The sequence below is a fragment of the Teleopsis dalmanni genome, chromosome 2 (assembly GCF_002237135.1).
Source record: "Teleopsis dalmanni isolate 2A chromosome 2, ASM223713v2, whole genome shotgun sequence".
Classification (NCBI taxonomy): Eukaryota; Metazoa; Arthropoda; class Insecta; order Diptera; family Diopsidae; genus Teleopsis; species Teleopsis dalmanni.
The window spans coordinates 25,402,377-25,417,894 of NC_051847.1; positions in this window are offsets into that span (position 1 = coordinate 25,402,377).

Here is a 15,518-nt window from a genome sequence, read left to right on the forward strand (position 1 = left end):
AAAAATCATAATAAGGATTCCTAAAATATTTTCCGCGATTGTCTGATGTAATTTCTACATTTCACGGTGACACTATTCGTACTATATATAGATTTGAATTATTTGCTCTTAACACTGCGCTTGAAATCCTGGTCAATTTGTTTACATTATGAAAACTAGTTCCTGAACATAAATTTGGTTTAAACTGATACAAAGATTTAGCTCTTCTATAAGACCCTGGTTACACCGCCATACCAGGAAACGAAATAGCGAACTAACCTTTAAAAATCTGTTCCAAAATCGTGTTTTGTGGACTACAATTCAGCTTGTCTACAATTTTTGCGAATTTACGTATCTACGGTCTTATCATCTAAAAAATAAATGACAAAATCACGATAGTAGTTGATCTTACCTGAAAAAGTGGTGAAGATCATACCGATTTACTAGTGGCTCTATGTTGTAAGGACCGTAGATTCTAATTGGTACGATCACTGGACAGTTCAATTGGGTCAAACACCTCCTTCGTTAAGAACTCTTATCCATCACCTTATGTTTACTTTTTTACGAAAATAATGACGCCATGAATCTCATTTTTTTTTGTTTTAACCTGCTATCGAAAGAATAAGACTTAAAGTTCCTGAGTTCGAAATTGTAAGTAGCTTAAATACTTACTTAGAGCCCTTATTTTTCCAAACGACTATTCTTCTGTTTTTTTAGAAACAGTAATCCATACCTGTGGAATATCAAAATGGAATTAACAGCACAATGGACTCTTAATAAAAGGTGCTATGAATCTTTTTTCACATAATCCCCAAAGGGTATTTCTAGTGTATTAAAGCCTTACAGAATGGCTTTCATTGATTTTCAACTACTGAAAAATACATTAAAATCAGGAATTTTGTGTCTATTGTTACGCATAAAGCTACCTCTAGACCTACACATGCTAATACCTTCGACATTTAAAGTAGCAATTACATGTGATCTACTTTATCATTGTATTAATTCGGTCTGACCAAGAGGAAAATGGGGGGAAGTGGGATCGTCGGTATGATCTATCGCTTTCCTTTCGTTACACTTATATTAATACATGAATAACCATTTTATGGAAAATAAATTGCAAATTCTTCAAAACGGTCACTTTCAATGCCTATTTTCAATCTGGAAGCCTTCTAAATAACTATAACTCTTTCATCTGATAATAAGAACACTCTGGACATATAATTCAACACAGTTTTCTTTTGTTCATGAATTTAGAGTTTTTATAAACATATATAATCATTCTTTAGAATACTTTTCGCTGGAGTTCTTAGTGTTCCCGACAGATTTTCTATATCCTTTAGTATTTATATTGAAGATAATGATAACAAATACTCGTACCACTATCTGTACCTTCAGTACACAATCTGTTTATTTAGGATTTTTTATATATCCCATATTATGTTAACACATGTTTATATCTATTAATTTGTACTTAAATAGGTCTATAAAATTCTTGTAGATAGTAATACTTTGTGTACACCGTAAGCTCGTGTTCAGATATGTTTTGTTTGTGTAATTAGAGGCAATTTTCAATTACAATAATTATTCGTCAATATTTGTCAATATTGTCAAAAAAGTTCAATTGTTAAAAAACCCCAAAGCTAATAACTACTAATAAACACAATAGCTAATCGGTCAGATACTCGTGCTTGAATAACCACAATGAACTAATAAAAGCGAGTTTTTTCCTTGCTATTTACATACTCACATACTTGGTTCCTTGGATATGTCAAGAGGAGCAATTTATTTTTAACAAAATAAATTATTTAATAGCCAACTGCCTTCGTTGGCTAACTATGATGCACATTATTTACATTTGTTGTATGATTAGTTAATCCTTTTTATGGAATTCATTTGTGGGACTCATAGCTCACCATGTCTCACCATGTCTCACAATGTCTCTCAAGTTTTCTTATTGTTGAATAATAAATAATGGAACGCCGTGACATGCACGAGAAATAAAATGTCACAATAGTTTGTTTATGGCTGGAGGTTTGGAATATTTTCGTTACGCAGAATGCGGCAGGATGTGTAATTGTCTTGCTATGCAATATGGTCACTTGGTTTGGTTCTGTGCTCTAAATAATTGAGTGGGCATTTCGGTTGAAAGAGTTTTAAATAATTTAAATAATTGCGAAAGTGTGGGTAAGTAGCCACATGCTCCCACTGGCGGGGGAGTTCAGTGGCTTCAACGTGAGCTGCGTAGAGGTTAGGTTAGGTTTGTCAAAATGGCGTCATAACATATCCGCATGAATGAAAGCCACAGGCTATACGACGCCATTATTGCCTTCTGTCACATTTTCATTTCCTTATGTTCGGGTTTTCTTTTGCGTTTTTTTCATCAAACATAATTATCCATCTTTTGACAGGAAAATGTCACACACTTTTTGAGCGGCAATTTTGCGTGTCTTTCTTATTTGAGGTGAACGTAATTGTTGAAGACTTTTATTTATTTTTTCTATTATTTAATATGTGGCTGTCTTTAATTTACATAACTAATATATTCAAATGAATTTGTTTCTATTCAATTGAAGTTTATATAATCACATATAAATTTTACAAATATTTGTTCAGTAATATTTTACTGAACTTTACTAGTTAGTTTTACTAGTAAAGCGCAGAGTCACTTGTAATTGGAAGCAAAATTATGGCACCTATTATACCTAAAATTGGATAAACAAATATAATGTAAATAAATTTCGTTATTCTTAATAAAATTGACAGTTAGGATGACGGATGTTTTGAGCTACTGTTTATTTTATTAATAACTATAATATTTTGTATACAAATTTATTTTGTATGAATTTTTATTATACATTGAAACATGAATAAGAATAGCATAATAATAAAAACGAATGAAACATAATATACATATATATATATTTATATATATAGTCATTTTAAGACATATTATATAGCTTGCATTTACTAATTTGAAATTTCGTAGTGCTTAACTCTAATGTAGTCACTATAGTTGTAATTATAAAAACGTCAAAACATAAAATAAATATTTATATTAATAAAATTTTTGTTAAAATTTTTGTTTATATTTTAACAAAATAAAATTCTTATTAAAATGTTTTATTGAAATAAATTCGTAGACCTTTAGTGTATATTATTGATATAATTATTAAAATGCAGTGTTACGTACATATATACATTTAATATGGTTTTCCATTATACGTATAAATTTACTGAAGTAGATGCACACAGTTTTTAAAATATGTATTTTGCTTCACTGTATTTACTGTATTGTATTTTCTACACTGCATTATCAATAACTCCGATTTGCTATTACACGGTAGATGGCGCAGTGTTGCATATTTTTAAGAATGACAAGCCTAAGGATAAGATATGTATGCACAATTTAAAATTACATAAATATATTATAATATAACAAAAACATTATTATATATATAGTACATGTAAAAGAATAAAAAGCACATACGTTTTTTATTATTACTTTTCAATTTTTTTATTACAATGATCTACCAGCTTTTCTACGCTTTTAATTATTTAGACCATCCTAACATTCATTTTGTACGAGAAATTAAATTAAAATTTCATATAAATAAAATTTTCCACAAAAAACATTTTCCATATGAAGTTTGATATCAATAGTTGAACCGGGTAAGAAGCATTAGAAAACGCTGAGAAAAATTCTAATACCTTCAAAGCAGAAATTTATACAATATTTAAATGAGCATTTTTTAACATTGAAAGGAAATATCATGGAAAAAATGTCGCAATATTGACAAACAAACCAAGCGCCTATCAAGGCACTAAACACGCATCAGATGACTCCAAGACTGGTGCAACTATGCCTGGAAAAGCTAAACCTGCTCGGCGAATCAAATCAGGCATCGATTCTCTGGGTACCGGGACATATTAGCTTACGCGGAAACAAACCAGCCAGGAATGGAGCAACCATACCGATGATAAGGCTAGAAACTTTCTATGGATTAGAAAACGGCATCCTCCTTTCTCTCATAAAAATAAAGGAGAATCAGAACAAAAAGGATTACTGAGATTATCTATCAGAATTAACATCCAAATCATTTATTGATACTTTTAATAATTGAAGATATCAGGATTGTATCTCAATTTTTCGAAAGTTGAGAAGTTTTTTTAAAATTTCTAATATTTCATTATCAAAATTTCTAGTTGTTAGTAATAAACTCAAAAATATAACAAAATCGTGTAGTTTTAATGATGTTTAGATTATATTGTCAAAGGGGAAGGGATATATCCTCTTAATCCACGTCTAAATACATCACTATCTGAATCTGATGGATCTTTCTTAGACTTATTATTAGTTTATAGTGTTATATCTAATAAGCTGTGATGACCTGAATATATTTCTGATATTTAGTAATAGTACTTATGATGTGTAAATTATTAGTGGTTGTGCCTCTATGAAACAGAGCTTCTTGGATATAACTAAACGAATCGAAAGTAATTCAAAAAAAAAAAGAACTGAAAACTCCACGTAAATGATACCTAATATATTATTTTGGAAACATTTACATTTACACGTAAGTAGAACAATAGGTCTATCGAACTAAATAAAATGTTTCTATATTATACAGAGTCATTAACAGAATTTAGGGAGTCGATGAATATTGACGGTTTATATAGACTCAATCTATATAATTTAATTTAATATAAAAGGTGTTATAGTGCAGAAAATATTTATAATTATCAAAATTTAAATAAGTTCACTTCAGAATTAATTTAAAAAAAATAATTGTATTATACTATAACTAATAAAAAAAAAATATTTTGTATTTATAAAAAATTTCCTTCTCGTTCTGCTTTTACTTTTCCAATTTTAATATAATTGTAATGTCTTCTATATAAATACATATATTTCCAATTATAATATAATTATAATGCCTTCTATACTACTTATTACTTATATTATTATATTATTCAACTCTATTGAATCCATCTCCTTTGCTTTTTGGCTCTTAGGTTTTCATCGACCCTCAAAGTTTTCTCTAATAACTTTGTCATCATTAAATAAGTGAACCTTTGAGTTAGAATTTGTATGATTCTAAAAGTATAAAGGTTTGTTTCTTTCTTACTTATTTGACTATAACAACCCCTTACCGGAATTCGGAGTGCCGCAGCATGTCTCTCCAGACGCAACTGCTGCAATCATGCCTTCTCAAGTCATTGTCTCAACTCATATGCTCCCTCAACTTGATCACTCCATCGGAGTCATAGTCTACCTCTACGCTTTCTTCCTCCAACTACTTTGGAGATTTCTTCCAGACAAAATTTAAACGAAAAGCGAACAAAAATTTTTCTAACGAGGTTATAGAGGTTATAAAGCTCTAAAAGTTTTTTGAGTTAGAGCTTGTAAGGCTCTGCCAAATTTTAGTCAAGTGTCTTACCTCTGGTGGGGGATCACTATGACTTTTTTCTGTGATTTTCTCTCTGTCAAAATTATCACAAATTCTGCGGTGACAGAAGAAACACACAATCGATAATTAGTGTTCGTGAGCAAAATGTTCGCTTAGTGAATGATACGCTTAACATATATTTAACATATTGATCATAGCAATTAATCGAATAGATAAAATTTAATAGATCAATAATATTAAATTTAAAGTAATTATTTAGTTTAAAATTGTTTGTGACGTTATGTTAATTTATATTTTTATAATTTCCTGAAATATTAATCATACAATCTCACGCACTCTGAGTCCAACTGTGAAGTGAATGTCTCGCGTTTAACTGAAATTCATAAACGCGTTCCGTGAAAAGTCACATTTTCGTATTCGTAAGATTCGAATGGGTTTCTGTGTGTAAAAATGTGTAAAAATAATGCTTTGTACTTTTTAATTGATTTAATTGCAGTTATTTTTTAGATTTTTTTAAAATAATTTTCAAGTGCAACTCTGCGCCGTTATTTGCGTTGAGCGCTTCAGCCCGCTCCCTCAGCTCCCGGAGCTCCTCACGCCCGGTGCGTTCCGTGCGCTCGGTGTGTTCGGTGTGCTCAGTGTGCTGTCATTAATATTAGTTTAATTTTAATGAGTGTAATTTGTCGGCAAACTGACAAGTGCCTTTATGGGACACTACAACATTTTCTGCTTAAAGGTATTTACTTAATAAATTAATTAACTGATTCAATTTTACGGAAAGTGTAAGTTGCCGCTTGATTTATTGGTGGCGTGTGAAAATATCAAATTGCGGAGATGGTGCCTTTGTGGAAGTTTTGATTGCAGTGATTAAAAGTTTCCACAAAATGAATTATTCTCTAACAACAATTCAATTATTGAAAGTAAAAAACATAGGCTTTCTATGTTTCTATGTTTATTATTTGTAATATATTTCATTTGAAGTTTAAAATATCATAAAATAACCAACTAGTAAAAGAGGGCCTAAAGAATAATATAGTTGGTTATTTAAGGATCTATTATCTACATAGAATCAGACACCTCCCAATTAATAAACATAGAAACCTTAAAACCATATAGTTTATAAGTTATACAGTTGGTTATTTAAGTTTCTATTAAACATAGAATGAGGTACCTCCCAATTAATAAACATAGAAACATTAAAACCTTATAGTTTATTAGTTATATAGTTGGTTATTTTAGATCTATTGAATATAGAATCAGGTACCTCCCAATTAATAAACAAAGAAACATAGAAATCTTTTGTTTTTTGCTTCCAATAATTTAATTGAAAGTATGCGATACATTTTGAATCCAATAACGAAAGGTAGTCGTGTAATAAAAAAACGATACGAATAGAATCTCGAAGGTAGTGTGGTAGAGAGAAACGAGTACTACATAGTGCTCGACCTATTTTAATATCATAAGAACTGATGTGGCATACTGATAATTTGTGTATTATGCTCAGTAGAATAAATATACAACATATCTTGTATGTCCGTTTAGTATATTTCGGATGAGCAATTAAGTAAATGAGATACTAAAGAAGAGTATGGTCAGAGACGATATAGATATCTGACTTTTACTTTCACTTCCTTTGATCTAGTCTTATGTATATACATAATTATTTGCTACCATAATTAAAATAGGTTGGGGTCTGTGTTAAAGCTGCATTATCTTGTTAATATAGCCAGACCGTTATACCTCGTAACTTTATGAGGAATATTTTAAGGTAGGTTCCCTGTGTTGGTTATTTATTAATAATCATCTTCGTTAGCCTGCATCTAGGCCCCACTGTGGTTTTTTTGTTTACCTCTTCTTCGATATTATTAATTTCCGAGGTCATGTTTTTCTGTTTGAGTATGATCGTAATGAATCGGTCTTTGATTGTTCAATTTTATTCAGATAGCATTATCTGCGTTGTGATATTTTCGATGTTTGTTTTAGCAACTATTATTTCAAGCGATGTTCTTTCGGTGTTCCAGCTGGTGCATCTGAGGATAGTGTATTCAGCATTGTGTTCGGCGGCATCTGCATATATACATTTCTGATAATTTGATAAGTCAATGCGAAAAATATATTCTTGAAATTATCCATGACCAGAAAGGAATTGGGTTGAATAATACCCATATTTTCGTATCTGATCATTTCGCTGTCCATCTTCCATTTGTTTTTGCATAGTCACAGTTGCTGGATCTGCTATTTTACCTCTGAATCATTCAATGTAGTGATTTGTTGCTGTTTCATTTGCCACATTATTTTCCTTCATTGGCTGATAAATCTATAGGTAAAGTGTCACTGATGAGCAGCATCGCGGAAGCAACTCTCAGAGCTACCGTTCTCAGAGCTACCGTAGTGATGATAATGCCTTACGTTTCTGCTCTACTTTCACTTGTTAATATAGAGTGATATTATTGCAGAACGAAAGGATGTCAAAGCAAATATTTTATTCTGTTAAAATTTTGTTTAATCAATAAAATAATAAGAATTATTTAATTTGTACACGTAGCATATATTTTAGGTAGTTAAAATTTTGTTGTAAATTCTGATATTGTTTTATCCATTCACATGTTGAATCTTCATTGGTCAACAATAAAAAAATTAGCCTTTCTATAGATACTTAGCTATGTGTGGACAAATTTGCATTCACTGTCTTTTCCAAAAGATGTTATAAGAAAGCACACTAAGCTACAAATTCCAAGCCATAAGTCATTGATGAGCAAATATTTTGGTTGCTTCGAAAGCGTTTTGTTGCGAAAAACTTAATATCAACTTTTCACAGTCGATTGCAAAAATATTTAACTATGTGGCACACATCTAATGCCACTCCAGCCACTTCAATCAATGCATACAGATTCATTCAGAAATGTAAACGCAAGCAGCCGTCATGTATCCTGGAAAGACATGCATCCATCTTCAGCGAAAATCCTATCAAACATGTCAGCTTGAGAGCTCTTCAAAGCCAACCGACTGCAACACAACAATAACACAATTTTCAACCGCTTGAGTCACAATTCACAGTGGAGAATTACGGGAATTTCCTTTCGTTAATTCAGCAACTGTGACCACGCATTACTGCTACCATCGCATCGCAGCTACCAGTGCTGCTTCGGCCGGTCGGTGTCAGAAGCTGGAATGTCAGAATTTTTTGCAGTTTCACATGCAATCGTAATTCTAACAGAAGACTAAAAATAAATAAAATTGCAATCAAAAAAAATGAATTCTATATCCGCAACACTCGAAACGCGGGCTATTGTACATAGAACAGAGACATTTCGAAGCTTATTTCACGTACTCCATCACTTTACCCACACGAATCTTCGCTGCAATGACTGCAATGGCAAATATCAATTCCGGGCTAAGCAATGTCGTTGCGATCGTCATCCTTGGCTGATTTGACGAATACGTATTTGTAGTTCTGGTGTATGCGACATGTCTTTGAAGAGCGCGGCTGTCGGCTCCACTTCAAAGATTTGCCCTCGCACAGACGCGCTGACCACAATCGGTATGATAAGAATTTTTTGGCCGGTGCATTTCACTCACAGCACAGAAATTGAACAGAAACAGACCAGGCTAGAATGAGGCCTGTCCTGGCCTGGCTAAGTTGGTTACATCGTTCTTAGCGGTTTTGTATGTGAATTTATTGAATACTCAGTGCAGTTATTTTTTCTCTTCGACTCGAAATATTTGAGTGCGTTGTGGAAATTCCTTTAAATGAGCTGAGGATGTGTGGAAAATATCATATGCGACCGCTCGTAAACATTCTGTGACAGTCGTGTAGTTTATTAACCTTCACAATGGGTTGCATTGCTTATTCTTCTATTATAGAAATTATTCACTTTTTATTAGCACAAATGCTCTGCGGTTTTATTTTCCTTGCGAATTTCGTTAATTAATTTTGTTTAAAGGTCACGTAGGAGAGTAACTGAGTGTCTTTTTATTGCCACACTAATTGACGGATTAATAGGATTTATTGGGATTAGTGTTTGAGAATTAAGAAATTAAATTGAAGAGTATGGAGTGAAAAATGCCTTGTGGTTTTAAGATTTTTTTTAAATAAATTAAATAAAAAATGTATTAATTAAATTAATTACAAAATTTTATTTTACTTTGCCAATGTTTAAGTCTCCTTTTTAGATTAGAAATACAAATTCTTATATTTTCGATATTTTATATTGAAATGAATCTGGAAGATAAAACTTCTAACAGTGGCTTAGAGTAGAGTTTTTTATTTTACAAAAATATTATTCTGATTACTTGTAATGCATAATAGCAATATAACCAAATAGAAATCTGAACTTCTCGATTCCAGTTTAAGTAACTATATACAGAATAATTAGAAATATTGAATATGTTAATATATTAAAGTTTTTCCTAAGAGAGCTTTATTAAAAAGCATTTAAACATATTGAAGTTTCCCGTAAAAGAACTTGTATCTAAACCTCCATTTAATTAACTGTGGTTAAAATTTTTTTCCTTAAACCAAATTTTTAAAATATTATGTGATATACTGCTATACCTATACGATTTTAACTGTAGTTCTGTTTTGCGATATTCTGGTATTGTTTTTTCTTATTTTATTCATGAATAAAATTGTATTTTTTCTAATACTATACAATATTTGTTAAATATTAAAAGATATACGATGGAAACTAAATAGCTAATCATATTAGTAATCTTTAAACTAAAATACCACCTTACAAGACTAGGTATACTAGGTATACTATATAAGATTGCAAATTGTGGATTCTGCGAAGAGAATAAGGAGTCGGCCACACATATGCTTTTAGAATACCCTGCGTTTACGCACATATGGAATGGGCTCCTAAGAATGTACATTATTACGGAAGAGGCAGTAAAACTCTGTAAATTAGGTTCTCTACTACCATTTATTGATTATTATTATTATCACCATTTCTTTACAGGGCTTAGGAACCGACTCTAAACCCAAAAGGTGGTACAATAGATCCAACGGTCTCAGTGCCACATCCCCTAACAATAATAATAATAATAGTTATAATAATAATATTAGTAATCCTAAAGCGACATTTTGAAGATGTTCATAAATGATAGAGATTTTAAATAAAAATATAAATACTTAAAATAATTTCATGCGATATGGTATTTTTGTACTATCCACACTTTGGTGTCAGTTTTACTATTATATGACTTAAAACATCTTTACATTGTTCTAACACCTCAGAGCATGTGTGTGGTCGTTAAGAATAGAAAACCCAATAAGGATTTTGTTTTCAATTCTAATTTCAACTAATAAATAAGCAATTAATTTTTCTTTGGCACCTCGAGTTAATCAATTCCATTTCTTCCTTACTCCAAACAATGACCGATAATAGACAAAGGAAATAGTATAGTTGCAATATAAGGTATTCTCTCTAAATACAACATACACCAACAACATCCAACTCAAGCAAGAGGAAGCACATGTCCTGCCCTAATATATACATGCAACATGCCGGAATAAAATCGAATTCATGTAGTATTGGACGTACACCTAAGCATGTTGGAAAGCATGTCGCCTAATATTGCCATAAATACTTTTATCTTTGCCATTGAATGCAGCGGCGTGTAATTAGTGTCAGTGCCGAAGTCACATTTGGATGCAGTAGGTTAACGCCTACCAACATTATGCACTCAAGCGAATGAATGCAAAGGACTTTCATTTTAATAACAATAATAACAACAACAACAACAACAATAACAACAATACTAATCATTTGCTGCCATTGTATCTGAGCGCTGAATACAAGGCGCAAAACATTTGGCAAGGAGTCTAGGCGATTGCTATTAGATTTCTATATAGGTACATGTGTTGATGTAGGTATGTATATTCATCTGTCCATTCATGCATCCGTCAGATAATTATAATAATTACCTTCGTGAATGTAGGTTTTAATATTCTCCCGTAAAAGCTGAAAGCAACAAAAACAAAAAAAAAACAAAATATAAAATATAAAATAGACAAGCACACACGTAACAGGCGAGTAGTACCAGGTCGCAGTGTGCACAACATGCAAGTGCCTAGGAATTTTCTATTTTGTCATTATTATTGTTATTCTTCAGGTCTTGTTGTCTGGTTGTGTTGTTGTCTGTTGTATCTCCACCCAAACATGGACAGAAGCCAGAGAAGTATTCAGGAAGTAAATACGGCATTACACACGCACACATTTTCATGGTCACTGGTCAACTGCTCGCACCGATATTATCAGAACCCAGCATTTTGCGCATCTTTCGTGTGACTTGAGAGTTGGCAGTGCGTGTCTCTACAATTTTCCTATACTTTTTCAGTGCGTGCTCACAAGCGTCTTTCCAATTCGGTCATGTATATGAAGTTATGTATTCACATTAGTTTAAATAATACTTCAGTACATTATGCATAAATTAATGCAGCTAATAAAACCCAAATTTGGCCTAAACACTACAAAGTGTTTTTCTATTTACGCTAAAAATATTGTATTAATTCTGTATATGAAATAACTCGGGTGAGCACACACGTTCATCCGATAAATTCAATTGTCGAGTAATTATTAAACCTTTTTTCGGTTTTGTAGGTGGAGTTTAAAGGTTGTTGTTCCCCTCATAATCGGGACGCTAATTACACCTTATTACTTTCGGGTCAAGTTATCCTAGTGAACGATATGTTCACTTGGACAATATTTAGTTATTATCATAGAGTTGATCTCTAATATTAATGTTTATGAAAATATTAACAATAATATTATGTTAATATTTTTTAGTATTATTTTGGAGTCAAGTGTTCAAAGTAAATGATATGTAAAATTTGATGGTATTTTGTTACTTATCTTCAAGTTGATCGCCAATGGAACCGTTAGTTTTTTAAAAGAAAAATCTTTATGGAATATATATAAATAGAACTGTTATTAAGGTAAAAATAGATCATTATTTATATTATAATATTTTAAAACAAATAAAACAAAATTTTATATTAAATCATACATATCAAATATATGGTTCATATCACAAATATTGCTGTATATACTTCTGTTGCAAATAATTAAATATCGTATATAATTAATATAACTTTCTTTACAAATATAGAATACCCAAATGGCAAAATATCAAAAATTAAAAAAAATAAAACTTTCTATATATGTAAATACTTTGATTCAAAAAAGGAGGGACAAAAGGTCCCCCATTTTGTCACCAGCAGCAGAGAAAGAATGACATAGTTATTGAAAGTAATACCAGTTATAGCGTAAAAATTTGTTGAATTCTAATTAAGTATTTACAAATTGAAAAACTATAGTAAGCTAGATTTTCATGAATGGATTAGTTTTTCTTTGATTATCAAACATAAAATGCAAATGTTTAAAAAAACCAAAAGTTTTTCAAATCGGGAATTTGAAGAAATATCTGATAAACATAATTCTTCTCGAGGCCGGCCTGTCTTGATTGCTAGTAGCGTCTATAGCAATATTATTTTTAACTGGCACATTACGAATATTCTATTTCATGGGTCAGATGTATAATTGATATCGGAAACAAGAACACAGATCAGTTTTAACCATTGCTTCAACTCCTTTTAATATAGAGTTGTAGTAAGTATCCAATATTCGCTATATTTATATTAAACTTATTTTTAACTGTATTTATAAATTGGGGTTTTTTGTTTTCTTTTTGTATTCTATAGAAATAAATATATTTACTACATTTATATACCGATTATCGGTAATATAAGAGCTGCTTAGAACTCATTAACAATTTTAGGACATTATTTACTGAGACTAATGATAAGTTTAAGTACACACTTTCATTTGGTTAGTTTGAAAACAAAGAGACCTATTTACTAATATCAGAATAGTTAGACAAATGAAGAGATGAGTAGATAGATAGACAGACTGTCCGAGATACATAGGCAGATATCAGACGTAGATTAGTTACATCTGTTGGTCCTCGGACAGCAGATTCTCAAGAAGTTACATAGGTGTCTGTTTATAAAGAATTATAATTCCGATTTTACTTTGTTTGTAATACACAATATTTTGTTTTGATAGGCAGATAATGGGTTTATCATTTATTACATAATTTAGTGTACGCTGTATATATTTCCGAAGCGAATATATGCTTAATATGATGACATATTTTCCATTGAGTATCTTTTTATCCATTGGCAATTGAGTCAACTATTGAGATATAAGGGATTTGTTTTAATTAAATCTTTTCACGTAAACCTTGACTTATGTAGTTATAAAAAATCCCCCGTAAGTGAGTCTCTGTATACATCACTGCTCAATCCGTATACAGTAACGTATTATATACTACGAATAAAATCGTATATGATTAGTGCATTAGAAATAATCTATTGTACATTCTTCAATTTTAAAGATTTAATACATATGTTATTTCATACTCGTATTAAATTATATTAAGATTATCTCTAATTTATTGTTAAAAACCTGATCTGTTGATATAATTTCCATTCATTTAAACTATATTTTAATTACTGTAATTGTCAGAGGGCAAATTTTTTATTTCAATCGAGTAGAATGCAGATTTGCAAACGTTGAATGGTGTCATTACGACACAACACTTCCATTGATGTTATCGCAGCTTCATGTCCACAGTAACGAAACCAAATCCACCCCATGAGGCGATAGCATGCCGGAGTCTTGTAGTGAAATGATTAGTGGCATGGAACATATGCAAGTTGTTAGTGGCGCTTATATTATTGGATCGACTGCACATACGACTATTCGAGTACGACTAACTGAATCTGAAGTTAACTTAATTACATGACAATGGCCACAAATTGAATCAAAGGTCGTTAAAGTCACAAAGTTTACACAACAAAAAAGTGCTCCGAACAAAAAATAAGCTAACAAATTGTTAGTTACTTTATTGTTGTACTTGTAGTTAAGTTATTGAGTTATTGAGACGTATAATACGCAACACGTGCGTAAGGATTGCTGGCTTTGTAGAGCCACATAGTGCGGTGTTCGGCACAATGTGATGAATTTCGATCAATCGTAGTGCTGTACTACTGGCTTTTTATATAAAATTTTCAAATTCTATTTGTATCTTTAATTGAACAATTTGGTGCTTTAAATTCAATATGAATCATAGTTAAATTTAGTTGGAAAGTATCTTAAGATGCTTAAGAGAATAGTTTGTAAATATCTATCTTCTTATCACAAAGTATATATAATCACCACAACTTCCAAATTAAACTGAAAAAATGCCTAAGAATATTTATCGAATAGGACAAAATAATGGGGTTGCTATAATATTTTACAGATATTGAATAACACGCGGGCAGGACTAATACGGGCACGACTAATACGAACGTGGAATACTTCTATCCATAGCAGTTAACACAATTAACTTCTTTCTTCTATTTTTCAGAAAGAAAATTAGAATTGTTTAGAGAAGATTGTGAACAAATAATATTTAAGAGTTCAGGTCGCATTGTATTAAATAATATACAATAATAATAATATTATATTATTATTATTATGTTGAAGCTAGTTGAGTCAGTGTACTTGAGTAATTTTAGTCCCTATTAACTGCGAGGTTATAGCCTGTAACCATTCTGAGATTCGATAACGCGGTGTTGGTAAGTCTGTCAGTTTTAAAAGTAAATAATTTTGGGGCTCTATCCTTTATGTATTTTTTGATCGGATCAATCTTGTGGTCCCTGAGGATGTCATTCGTCCTAATGTACCATGGTACCTTGAAAAGTCTTCTCAGAGCCTGGCTTTGTGCAATTTATAGCTGTTGAATAGTAGTGTTTGGGGCTTTGCTAAACGCTACACATCCATATAGAAATGACGGACGAATTATATTATATTAACATAAAAAAAATTGATTTATAAAATCTTCGTTCATGGTTCGTTTGCTATGCAAATTTATTACAGTCGTAAAGAGGCTAAGAATATTCTCGAGGTAACGCCTGCCCTAAGACTGGACTAAAACCGAATAGGCGCCACCCAATACCGTTTGGAGCATACAAATAAAAAGTGTTGAATGAGTTTTATTTCCGGTATCCGAAATAGATGTATATAGTATCCTGGTGAATACTACCATCAAACTACCACCGTGATGCTAAACCCTTTAGGC